This window comes from Procambarus clarkii, chromosome 67, assembly GCF_040958095.1.
Source record: "Procambarus clarkii isolate CNS0578487 chromosome 67, FALCON_Pclarkii_2.0, whole genome shotgun sequence".
Lineage (NCBI taxonomy): Eukaryota > Metazoa > Arthropoda > Malacostraca > Decapoda > Cambaridae > Procambarus > Procambarus clarkii.
The window spans coordinates 17,714,356-17,728,143 of NC_091216.1; the positions used below are offsets into that span (position 1 = coordinate 17,714,356).

The 13,788-nt window shown below is 55.1% G+C and overlaps 2 protein-coding genes across 2 annotated transcripts in view; one reads left to right on the plus strand and one right to left on the minus strand.

The window, feature by feature from the left end:
* The window catches only part of LOC123767553 (CD82 antigen), a 690,815-nt gene that overhangs the window by 633,864 nt on the left and 43,163 nt on the right, over nt 1-13,788 (minus strand). The window lies entirely within an intron of this gene.
* Nucleotides 1-13,788, plus strand: part of LOC123767767 (uncharacterized) — a 672,233-nt gene that overhangs the window by 461,724 nt on the left and 196,721 nt on the right. The gene's annotated exons all lie outside the window — the stretch shown is intronic.

Sequence of the window (13,788 nt, forward strand, 5' to 3'; positions counted from 1 at the left end):
TGGGGGAGGGGTGTGGAGGGCTGGGGGAGATGTGTGGAGGGCTGGGGGAGGGGTGTGGAGGGCTGGGGGAGGGGTGTGGAGGGCTGCGGGAGGGGTGTGGAGGGCTGCGGGAGGTGTGTGGAGGGCTGGGGAGGGGTGTGGAGGGCTGCGGGAGGTGTGTGGAGGGCTGGGGAGGGGTGTGGAGGGTTGCGGGAGGGGTGTGGAGGGGCCGGCTGGCCCTCCACCACAGCAACCTGGCCGCCAGTAAGGACCACCACCGACCAACACCAGCGGTTAATCTCCATGCAAATTCCTGCCAGCCGGCAGGAGGCGAGCCGTGCAGCCTCCTTCCCTGCCTCCTCCCAACACACTGACCCGCACTGTTCCACTTTCATGTTTAAATAAGCAATATACAGTGAGAGGGAGAGAGGAGAGTGAAGGAGGGAGGGAGAGGGAGAGAGGAGAGTGAAGGAGGGAGGGAGAGGGAGAGAGAGAGAGAGGGAGACAGATATACCAGCGAGATTAGCATTGTTCCCCCCCTTCCCTACTTCATTATATACACCTCTAGCACCACATACTGGCACCACATACTGATACCTGGCACCACATACTGATACCTGGCACCATATACTGATACCTGGCACCACATACTGATACCAGGCACCACATACTGATACCTGGCACCACATACTGATACCTGGCACCACATACTGATACCTGGCACCACATACCGATACCTGGCACCACATACTGATACCTGGCACCACATACTGATACCTGGCACCACATACTTACACCTGGCACCACATACTGACACCTGGCACCACATACTAACACCTGGCACCACAAACTAACACCTGGCACCACATACTAACACCTGGCACCACATACTGACACCTGGCACCACATACTAACACCTGGCACCACATACTGACACCTGGCACTACATACTAACACCTGGCACCACATACTGACACCTGGCACCACATACTAACACCTGGCACCACATACTGACACCTGGCACCACATACTAACACCTGGCACCACATACTAACACCTGGCACCACATACTGACACCTGGCACCACATACTAACACCTGGCACCACATACTGACACCTGGCACCACATACTGACACCTGGCACCACATACTAACACCTGGCACCACATACTAACACCTGGCACCACATACTAACACCTGGCACCACATACTAACACCTGGCACCACATACTAACACCTGGCACCACATACTAACACCTGGCACCACATACTAACACCTGGCACCACATACTAACACCTGGCACCACATACTAACACCTGGCACCACATACTAACACCTGGCACCACATACTAACACCTGGCACCACAGACTAACACCTGGCACCACATACTAACACCTGGCACCACATACTAACACCTGGCACCACCACCTGTGTACACCTGTCCCGTGCTAGAGTACAGAGACAGGTATAGAAGAGTAGAGGAGAGGACAGTGCTGCCTGCCAGAGGGATGGGAGGAGAGGACAGTGCTGCCTGTCGTGTGCTGCCTGCCAGAGGGACGGGAGGAGAGGACAGTGCTGCCTGTCGTGTGCTGCCTGCCAGAGGGACGGGAGGAGAGGACAGTGCTGCCTGTCGTGTGCTGCCTGCCAGAGGGATGGGAGGAGAGGACAGTGCTGCCTGTCGTGTGCTGCCTGCCAGAGGGACGGGAGGAGAGGACAGTGCTGCCTGTCGTGTGCTGCCTGCCAGAGGGACGGGAGGAGAGGACAGTGCTGCCTGTCGTGTGCTGCCTGCCAGAGGGACGGGAGGAGAGGACAGTGCTGCCTGTCGTGTGCTGCCTGCCAGAGGGACGGGAGGAGAGGACAGTGCTGCCTGTCGTGTGCTGCCTGCCAGAGGGACGGGAGGAGAGGACAGTGCTGCCTGTCGTGTGCTGCCTGCCAGAGGGACGGGAGGAGAGGACAGTGCTGCCTGTCGTGTGCTGCCTGCCAGAGGGACGGGAGGAGAGGACAGTGCTGCCTGTCGTGTGCTGCCTGCCAGAGGGATGGGAGGAGAGGACAGTGCTGCCTGTCGTGTGCTGCCTGCCAGAGGGATGGGAGGAGAGGACAGTGCTGCCTGTCGTGTGCTGCCTGCCAGAGGGACGGGAGGAGAGGACAGTGCTGCCTGTCGTGTGCTGCCTGCCAGAGGGACGGGAGGAGAGGACAGTGCTGCCTGTCGTGTGCTGCCTGCCAGAGGGATGGGAGGAGAGGACAGTGCTGCCTGTCGTGTGCTGCCTGCCAGAGGGACGGGAGGAGAGGACAGTGCTGCCTGTCGTGTGCTGCCTGCCAGAGGGATGGGAGGAGAGGACAGTGCTGCCTGTCGTGTGCTGCCTGCCAGAGGGATGGGAGGAGAGGACAGTGCTGCCTGTCGTGTGCTGCCTGCCAGAGGGACGGGAGGAGAGGACAGTGCTGCCTGTCGTGTGCTGCCTGCCAGAGGGATGGGAGGAGAGGACAGTGCTGCCTGTCGTATGCTGCCTGCCAGAGGGACGGGAGGAGAGGACAATGCTGCCTGTCGTGTGCTGCCTGCCAGAGGGATGGGAGGAGAGGACAGTGCTGCATGTCGTATGCTGCCTGCCAGAGGGACGGGAGGAGAGGACAGTGCTGCCTGTCGTGTGCTGCCTGCCAGAGGGATGGGAGGAGAGGACAGTGCTGCCTGTCGTGTGCTGCCTGCCAGAGGGACGGGAGGAGAGGACAGTGCTGCCTGTCGTGTGCTGCCTGCCAGAGGGATGGGAGGAGAGGACAGTGCTGCCTGTCGTGTGCTGCCTGCCAGAGGGATGGGAGGAGAGGACAGTGCTGCCTGTCGTATGCTGCCTGCCAGAGAGACGGGAGGAGAGGACAGTGCTGCCTGTCGTGTGCTGCCTGCCAGAGGGACGGGAGGAGAGGACAGGAGCCGTGTGGCCGTCACCCTGATGTCTCTCTCCACCTTGTGTCTCACCCGCCACCATTGTCTCCCCCACGGCCCTACACCCTCATAAATATTCAGGGTGGGTTTAATTAGCTGTGGTATTGATCCCCCCCTGTGGGGGTGTGGGTCAGTGTGGGGGTGTGGGGGGTGTGGGTCAGTGTGGGGGGTGTGGGTCAGTGTGGGGGTGTGGGTCAGTGTGGGGGGTGTGGGTCAGTGTGGGTCAGTGTGGGGGTGTGGGGGTGTGGGTCAGTGTGGGGGGTGTGGGTCAGTGTGGGGGTGTGGGGGGTGTGGGTCAGTGTGGGGGTGTGGGTCAGTGTGGGGGTGTGGGGGGTGTGGGTCAGTGTGGGGGTGTGGGTCAGTGTGGGGGGTGTGGGTCAGTGTGGGTTGTGTGGGGGTGTGGGTCAGTGTGGGGGTGTGGGTCAGTGTGGGGGTGTGGGTCAGTGTGGGGGTGTGGGTCAGTGTGGGGGTGTGGGGATGTGGGTCAGTGTGGGGATGTGGGTCAGTGTGGGGGTGTGGGTCAGTGTGGGGGGTGTGGGGGTGTGGGTCAGTGTGGGGGTGTGGGTCAGTGTGGGGGGTGTGGGTCAGTGTGGGGGGTGTGGGTCAGTGTGGGGGTGTGGGTCAGTGTGGGGGGTGTGGGTCAGTGTGGGGGTGTGGGTCAGTGTGGGGGGTGTGGGTCAGTGTGGGGGGTGTGGGGGTGTGGGTCAGTGTGGGGGTGTGGGTCAGTGTGGGGGGTGTGGGGGGTGTGGGTCAGTGTGGGGGGGTGGGTCAGTGTGGGGGGTGTGGGGGTGTGGGTCAGTGTGGGGGTGTGGGTCAGTGTGGGGGGTGTGGGTCAGTGTGGGGGGTGTGGGTCAGTGTGGGGGGTGTGGGTCAGTGTGGGGGGTGTGGGTCAGTGTGGGGGGTGTGGGGGTGTGGGTCAGTGTGGGGGTGTGGGGTGCGGGAGGGGGTGTGGGGGTGTGGGAGGGGGGTGTGGGGGGTGTGGAGTTAGGGGGTGTGGGTCAGTGTGGGGGTGTGGGGTGTGTGGGGTGGGTGTGGGAGGGGGTGTGGGGGTGTGGAGGGAGGGGGTGTGGGTCAGTGTGGGGGTGTGGGGTGGGTGTGGGGTGTGGGAGGGGGTGTGGGAGGGGGTGTGGGGGTGTGGGAGGGAGGTGTGGGGGGGGGGGTGTGGAGGGAGGAGGTGTGGGGGGGGTGTGGAGGGAGGGGGTGTGGGGGTGTCGGGGGAGGGGTGGGGTGTGGGGTGGGGGAGTATGGGGGTGTGGGGTGTGTGGGGTGCGGGAGGGGGTGTGGGGGGTGTGGAGGGAGGGGGTGTGGGTCAGTGTGGGGGTGTGGGGTGTGGGAGGGGGTGTGGGGGTGTGGGAGGGGGGTGTGGAGGGAGGGGGTGTGGGTCAGTGTGGGGGTGTGGGGTGGGTGTGGGGTGTGGGGTGGACGGGGTATGAGGGGGTGGGGGGGGTCTGGGGTGGAGGGGGGTGTGGGGGTCTGGAGGGGGGAGGGGTGAGTGACAGGTAGCCAGGCGTATAGTGCGTGTATAATCACTCACACTGGACCTGTGTTCTGCTGGTCAAACAGCCCAATTGGCCTGAAAGAAGTAGTGGTTTCATACACCACCTCAGGAAGAATCTCTGCGCATTTTGTCTCTTCCTCGGCCGGGAATCGAACCTTGACCCTTTGAACTACGACCCTCCGAGCAATGTCCAATCAGCCGCCCCCCCCTCTCTCCCTCTCCCTCTCTCCCTCTCCCTCTCTCCCTCTCACTCTCCTCTTTAGGACCAAGAAGAACAGTAAGGGATTACACATAACACACACAGAGATCACACTAACGTGATGCATCAAATGAACAAATCCACAAGGGCCGTGACGAGGATTCGCGTCACGGCCCTTGTGGATTTGTTCACAGTAAGGGATTCCCTGGAATGTGTAATGTGTTCTTCCCGAGGCGGAGGGGGGGGGTTAGTGGGGTGATGGAAGGGGGGTGACGGTTAAGGGGGGGGGACGATGGGAGGGGGTAAGGTCGCAGAGAATTTGAAAATCAAAAGTTTCTGATTGTGGGTTTCTCCTGCACCCCGTCCCCACCATGACCCCCAACATGTCCCCACCACGACCCCCAACATGTCCCCACCACGACCCCCAACATGTTCCCCACCACGACCCCCAACATGCCCCCACCACGACCCCCAACATGTCCCCACCATGACCCCCAACATGTCCCCACCACGACCCCCAACATGTCCCCACCACGACCCCCAACATGTCCCCCACCACGACCCCCAACATGTCCCCCACCACGACCCCCAACATGTCCCCACCACGACCCCCAACATGTCCCCACCCCGACCCCCATCATGTCCCCACCACGACCTCCAACATGTCCCCCACCACGACCCCCAACATGTCCCCACCCCGACCCCCAACATGTCCCCACCACGACCTCCAACATGTCCCCCACCACGACCCCCAACATGTCCCCACCACGACCCCCAACAAGTCCCCACCACGACCCCCAACATGTCCCCCACCACGACCCCCAACATGTCCCCCACCACGACCCACAACATGTCCCCCACCACGACCCCCACCACGACCCCCAACATGTCACCACCACGACCCCCAACATGTCCCCACCACGACCTCCAACATGTCCCCCACCACGACCCCCAACATGTCACCACCACGACCCCCAACATGTCCCCACCACGACCTCCAACATGTCCCCCACCACGACCCCCAACATGTCCCCACCCCGACCCCCAACATGTCCCCACCACGACCTCCAACATGTCCCCCACCACGACCCCCAACATGTCCCCACCACGACCCCCAACAAGTCCCCACCACGACCCCCAACATGTCCCCCACCACGACCCTCAACATGTCCCCCACCACGACCCCCAACATGTCCCCCACCACGACCCCCAACATGTCACCACCACGACCCCCAACATGTCCCCACCACGACCCCCAACATGTCACCACCACGACCCCCAACAAGTCCCCACCACGACCCCCAACATGTCCCCCACCACGACCCCCAACATGTCCCCCACCACGACCCCCAACATGTCCCCCACCACGACCCCCAACATGTCACCACCACGACCCCCAACATGTCCCCACCACGACCTCCAACATGTCCCCCACCACGACCCCCAGCATGTCACCACCACGACCCCCAACAAGTCCCCACCACGACCCCCAACATGTCCCCCACCACGACCCCCAACATGTCCCCCACCACGACCCCCAACATGTCACCACCACGACCCCCAACATGTCCCCACCACGACCTCCAACATGTCCCCCACCACGACCCCCAACATGTCCACCACCACGACCCCCAACATGTCCCCACCACGACCTCCAACATGTCCCCCACCACGACCCCCAACATGTCCCCACCCCGACCCCCATCATGTCACCACCACGACCCCCAACATGTCACCACCACGACCCCCAACATGTCCCCACCACGACCCCCAACATGTCCCCCACCACGACCCTTAACATGTCGCCACCACGACCCCCAACATGTCACCACCACGACCCCCAACATGTCCCCCACCACGACCCCCAACATGTCCCCCACCACGACCCCCAACATGTCCCCACCACGACCCCCAACATGTCCCCACCACGACCCCCAACATGTCCCCACCACGACCCCCAACATGTCCCCACCACAGGCAGTAGCCAGGGTTAGATTGGTGACTGAGTCGCCGGATTCAGACGAGTGGACAGCACGCTGGACACGTGATCCTGTGGTCCCAGGTTCGATCCCGGGCGCCGGTGAGAAACGATGGGCAGAGGTTCTTTCACCCTATGCCTCCTGTTACCTAGCAGTAAAATAGGTACCTGGGAGTTAGTCAGTTGTCACGGGCTGCTTCCTGGTGTGTGTGTGTGTGTGTGTGTCGTGGGGGGGGGGGATAATAGTTGTAGAAACAGTTGATTGACAGTTGATTGACAGTTGATAGGCGGGCCGAAAGAGCAGAGCTCCACCCCCGCAAGCACAACTAGGTGAATACACACACACACACACACACACACACACACACACACACACACACACACACACACACACACACACACACACACACAGGGATTTACGCCACACGAGGCCTGTTAGAATCTCATTACCCTTCCTTCCTCTGCCCAACCGGTCCGTGTTGGGCAGAGGAAGGAAGGGTAATGAGATGGCCCCTGGTGGGTGGAGGTAGCCCCTGGTGGGTGGAGGTAGCCCCTGGTGGGTGGAGGTAGCCCCTGGTGGGTGGAGGTAGTCCCTGGTGGGTGGGGGTAGTCCCTGGTGGGTGAAGGTAGTCCCTAGTGGGTGGAGGTGGTCCCTGGTGGGTGGAGGTATCCCCTGGTGGGTGGAGGTGGCCCCTGGTGGGTGGAGGTGGCCCCTGGTGGGTGGAGGTAGCCCCTGGTGGGTGGCGGTAGTCCCTGGTAGGTGGAGGTAGTCCCTGGTGGGTGGAGGTAGTCCCTGGTGGGTGGAGGTAGTCCCTGGTGGGTGGAGGTAGCCCCTTGTGGGTGGGGGGTAGTCCCTGGTGGGTGGAGGTAGCCCCTGGTGGGTGGAGGTAGCCCCTGGTGGGTGGAGGTAGCCCCTGGTGGGTGGAGGTAGTCCCTGGTGGGTGGGGGTAGTCCCTTGTGGGTGGGGGTAGTCCCTTGTGGGTGGGGGTAGTCCCTGGTGGGTGGAGGTAGCCCCTGGTGGGTGGGGGTAGCCCCTTGTGGGTGGGGGTAGTCCCTGGTGGGTGGAGGTAGCCCCTGGTGGGTGGGGGTAGCCCCTGGTGGGTGGAGGTGTCCCCTGGTGGGTGGAGGTAGCCCCTGGTGGGTGGAGGTAGCCCCTGGTGGGTGGAGGTGGCCCCTGGTGGATGGAGGTAGTCCCTGGTGGATGGAGGTAGTCCCTGGTGGGTGGAGGTAGCCCCTGGTGGGTGGAGGTAGTCCCTGGTGGGTGGAGGTGGCCCTTGGTGGGTGGAGGTGGCCCCTGGTGGGTGGAGGTAGCCCCTGGTGGGTGGAGGTAGCCCTGGTGGGTGGAGGTGGTCCCTGGTGGGTGGAGGTAGCCCCTGGTGGGTGGAGGTGGTCCCTGGTGGGTGGAGGTAGCCCCTGGTGGGTGGAAGTGGCCCCTGGTGGGTGGAAGTGGCCCCTGGTGGGTGGAGGTGGTCCCTGGTGGGTGGAGGTAGCCCCTGGTGGGTGGAGGTAGCCCCTGGTGGGTGGAGGTAGCCCCTGGTGGGTGGAGGTAGCCCCTGGTGGGTGGAGGTAGGCCCTCGTGGGTGGAGGTAGCTCCTGGAGGGTGGAGGTAGCCCCTGGTGGGTGGAGGTAGCCCCTGGTGGGTGGAGGTGGCCCCTGGTGGGTGGAGGTAGCCGCTGGTGGGTGGAGGTAGCCCCTGGTGGGTGGAGGTAGCCCCTTGACAGATACACTTAACTGTCGCATATAAACTTAATCACACGATTCATAATTAATTAGGTAATTAATTGCCTAATTAGGACATATATTTACGGCTCCCCTTGGGGATACCCTGGGGCCTGTGATGACGTCATTGACATTATTTGATCCCCTGGGGGTTTCCTGAGGTCTGTGATATCATCAGTGATATCATGTTTGAGTTCACTATCATGCTCCACACTGAGAGAGAGAGAGAGAGAGAGAGAGAGAGAGAGAGAGAGAGAGAGAGAGAGAGAGAGAGAGAGAGAGAGAGAGAGACGGGAGAGAGAGAGACCGGAGAGAGAGAGACGGGAGAGAGAGAGGTAGTGAGAGAGTGTGGGGGGGGGGGAGAAAGTGTATATGTATACATTGTAGTTACTCTCACAAAGTCCTTCTCACTCACTTTATACCCCTCACTTAGTAAACATTGGTCATCTCTCACTCAGAGATGCCTCTGGGGGGCCTCGTAGCCTGGTGGATAGCGCGCAGGATTCGTAATTCTGTGGCGCGGGTTCGATTCCCGCACGAGGCAGAAACAAATGGGCAAAGCTTCTTTCACCCTGAATGCCCCTGTTACCTAGCAGTAAATAGGTACCTGGGAGTTAGTCAGCTGTCACGGGCTGCTTCCTGGTGTGTGTGTGGTGTGGGGAAAAAAAAAATAGTAGTTAGTAAACAGTTGATTGACAGTTGAGAGGCGGGCCGAAAGAGCAAAGCTCAACCCCCGTAAAAACACAACTAGTAAACACACAACTAGTAAACACACAACTAGTAAACACTCAACTAGTAAACACTCAACTAGTAAACACACAACTAGTAAACACTCAACTAGTAAACACTCAACTAGTAAACACACAACTAGTAAACACACAACTAGTAAACACACAACTAGTAAACACACAACTAGTAAACACACAACTAGTAAACACACAACTAGTAAACACTCATGTTCCTCTGTTCGCATCAGCCAATTGTGACATGTGTGAGGTGTGGCACCTCACCCCACCTCATCTTCCCTCACTAATCCTAAGCCATTCTATACATTTGTGCTAAGTACTGGCACCAGCTGCCTTCTGAACACCTGTTGACCTTATAAAATACAGCGTGGGTATGGCTCAGAGACATTATGGCTCTGCATAATATCTCATAATGGTTCTACATAATATCTCATAATGGCTCTACATAATATCTCATAATGGTTCTACATAATATCTCATAATGGCTCTACATAATATCTCATAATGGTTCTACATAATATCTCATAATGGTTCTACATAATATCTCATAATGGTTCTACATAATATCTCATAATGGCTCTACATAATATCTCATAATGGTTCTACATAATATCTCATAATGGCTCTACATAATATCTCATAATGGTTCTACATAATATCTCATAATGGTTCTACATAATATCTCATAATGGCTCTACATAATATCTCATAATGGTTCTACATAATATCTCATAATGGTTCTACATAATATCTCATAATGGCTCTACATAATATCTCATAATGGTTCTACATAATATCTCATAATGGTTCTACATAATATCTCATAATGGCTCTACATAATATCTCATAATGGCTCTACATAATATCTCATAATGGCTCTGCATAATATCTCATAATGGCTCTACATAATATCTCATAATGGCTCTACATAATATCTCATAATGGCTCTACATAATATCTCATAATGGCTCTGCATAATATCTCATAATGGCTCTGCATAATATCTCATAATGGCTCTACATAATATCTCATAATGGCTCTACATAATATCTCATAATGGCTCTACATAATATCTCATAATGGCTCTACATAATATCTCATAATGGCTCTACATAATATCTCATAATGACTCTACATAATATCTCATAATGGCTCTACATAATATCTCATAATGGCACCTGGCGAGCCCTCGCTCAGTTCAAACAGTTAACGGAAACATTGGAAATCGGTTGGGGGCGGCCGGGTTTGAAACGGGAAGGCAGAAGTCCCTTAGCCAATCACTTCAGGTGATGAGGATATCTACCAATCAGCGGTCGTGACGTCACCCACAGAGGGTATATAAGGCGGGCGCACTGTGAAGCAACCAATGTCTCTCACCTCGTCACCACCACCACCATTGTTACACTAACAAACAGAACTTGATGTTGTCACAGAATGGGAGTATAACTGGCGTATCAAAACCAACTCCACCAAATCCAAAATCACCTACTTTTGTTGTAAAAGAACTATTCGCCCTATTCCTGGTTGATACCTGGTTGATGGGGTTCTGGGTGTTCTTCTACTCCCCAAGCCCGGCCCGAGACCAGGCTCGACTTGTGAGAGTTTGGTCCACCAGGCTGTTGCTTGGAGCGGCCCGCAGGCCCACATACCCACCACAGCCCGGTTGGTCCGGCACTCCTTGGAGGAATAAAATCCCTTTAAGAGGAATTCCTCTTAAACTCTATTCATACACTCCAAATCCTACTTATATCTCTGTGTCTCCCCCCTCCTCCACAGTCCTTGGACTCACACTTGATCGACAATTACTCTTTCACACACACACATTACACAGAAACACGCAATAGGTCTTCTAGCCATGGAAAAACTGTACAGACTTAGATTAGCAAAACCTGACACAAAAATGCACCTTTACAAAGCACTTATTAGACCTCTCCTAACATATGCTCCACTAGCTCTTTCTCTATCTGCACCTACTAACAAACCAAAGCTTCAAGGAATACAGAATAGAGCACTAAGATGGGTACTCATCACCCGATGGCAAGAGTTTATTACCAGTCAAAGTCTCCATGAAAGTACGAACATTCCTGCCCTAAATGTCTACTGGAAAATTTTATCAGACAGACAAATTGATAGACTACTCACTTATCATGAACAACACATTGACTTTCTCCTACACACTCTCAGACGACCACGACACACTCATGACCTCCTCTCTACCATCCATGACCCCCCTCCTAACTCTGTATTTCGATAAACTTCAGCTCTCAACACCCAGCATCCACCATCAATACATATTCAGCTCTCAACACCCAGCATCCACCATCAATACATATTCAGCTCTCAACACCCAGCATCCACCATCAATACATATTCAGCTCTCAACACCCAGCATCCACCATCAATACATATTCAGCTCTCAACACCCAGCATCCACCATCAATACATATTCAGCTCTCAACACCCAGCATCCACCATCAATACATATTCAGCTCTCAACACCCAGCATCCACCATCAATACATATTCAGCTCTCAACACCCAGCATCCACCATCAATACATATTCAGCTCTCAACACCCAGCATCCACTATCAATACATATTCAACTCTCAACACCCAGCATCCACCATCAATACATATTCAGCTCTCAACACCCAGCATCCACCATCAATACATATTCAGCTCTCAACACCCAGCATCCACTATCAATACATATTCAGCTCTCAACACCCAGCATCCACTATCAATACATATTCAGCTCTCAACACCCAGCATCCACTATCAATACATATTCAGCTCTCAACACCCAGCATCCACTATCAATACATATTCAGCTCTCAACACCCAGCATCCACCATCAATACATATTCAGCTCTCAACACCCAGCATCCACTATCAATACATATTCAGCTCTCAACACCCAGCATCCACTATCAATACATATTCAGCTCTCAACACCCAGCATCCACTATCAATACATATTCAGCTCTCAACACCCAGCATCCACTATCAATACATATTCAACTCTCAACACCCAGCATCCACCATCAATACATATTCAGCTCTCAACACCCAGCATCCACTATCAATACATATTCAGCTCTCAACACCCAGCATCCACTATCAATACATATTCAGCTCTCAACACCCAGCATCCACTATCAATACATATTCAGCTCTCAACACCCAGCATCCACTATCAATACATATTCAGCTCTCAACACCCAGCATCCACTATCAATACATATTCAGCTCTCAACACCCAGCATCCACTATCAATACATATTCAGCTCTCAACACCCAGCATCCACCATCAATACATATTCAGCTCTCAACACCCAGCATCCACTATCAATACATATTCAGCTCTCAACACCCAGCATCCACTATCAATACATATTCAGCTCTCAACACCCAGCATCCACTATCAATACATATTCAGCTCTCAACACCCAGCATCCACTATCAATACATATTCAGCTCTCAACACCCAGCATCCACCATCAATACATATTCAGCTCTCAACACCCAGCATCCACCATCAATACATATTCAGCTCTCAACACCCAGCATCCACTATCAATACATATTCAGCTCTCAACACCCAGCATCCACCATCAATACATATTCAGCTCTCAACACCCAGCATCCACCATCAATACATATTCAGCTCTCAACACCCAGCATCCACCATCAATACATATTCAGCTCTCAACACCCAGCATCCACCATCAATACATATTCAGCTCTCAACACCCAGCACAAACCATCCGTAAGAGTTCAGCCCTGACGCTCTTGAGCCAATCACTGCGATGTCGTGAGTGCTGTGATGTCCCGATGTTGTCACTGAAACACCCGACTGAGTCCCTGTCTCAAATGCCACAACCAAACGACACGCAGCTGGGTTTAGCCCCGGCACTTTTTCTCTTACAAATCTTCTTCCTCTCACCCTCTCAATTGGGGCCTCGTAGCCTGGTGGATAGCGCGCAGGACTCGTAATTCTGTGGCGCGGGTTCGATTCCCGCACGAGGCAGAAACAAATAGGCAAAGTTTCTTTCACCCTGAATGCCCCTGTTACCTAGCAGTAAATAGGTACCTGGGTGTTAGTCAGCTGTCACGGGCTGCTTCCTGGGGGTGGAGGCCTGGTCGAGGACCGGGCCGCGGGGACACTAAAAGCCCCGAAATCATCTCAAGATAACCTCAAGATAACCACCCCCCGTAAGACGCCCCGCGGGCATCTTCTCCTGTATTTCCAGATTCAGAGTCAGAAGCAACCTTCACTACCCGCCTACATAGGGAGGGGTAACGTGCCTTCCGCTCCACCTAGCTTCTAAAACTTGTAGTATTTATATCGACCGTGAATGGAATCAACAGAATACGTTCAATTGAACGAAAGAAGTCCACTATTACCTGGAGCATACCTGTAGAGGGTCTCGGGGGTTGTTCTACTCCCCAACCCTCGACTTTTAGTACTATTCATTTTGTAGAGAGCGCGCTAAAAAGGGCAACAATTAAATATCTTCCTACACCTATTAGACTACTTGTTTGTATTAAATTAGGCCTAAGATTGCATATATCAGGCCTAGAATTGCCTATTTATCCCTATTACAAATTACATTAGATTGTAGATTAGGCTGTTTAAGTTTTTGCTATGCCCTTTTAGAATTGAACTAGTTGAAAACATGGACTTTTTTTTTGGGGGGGGGGTACAAAACAGCCCATATTTTTGTACATTGCA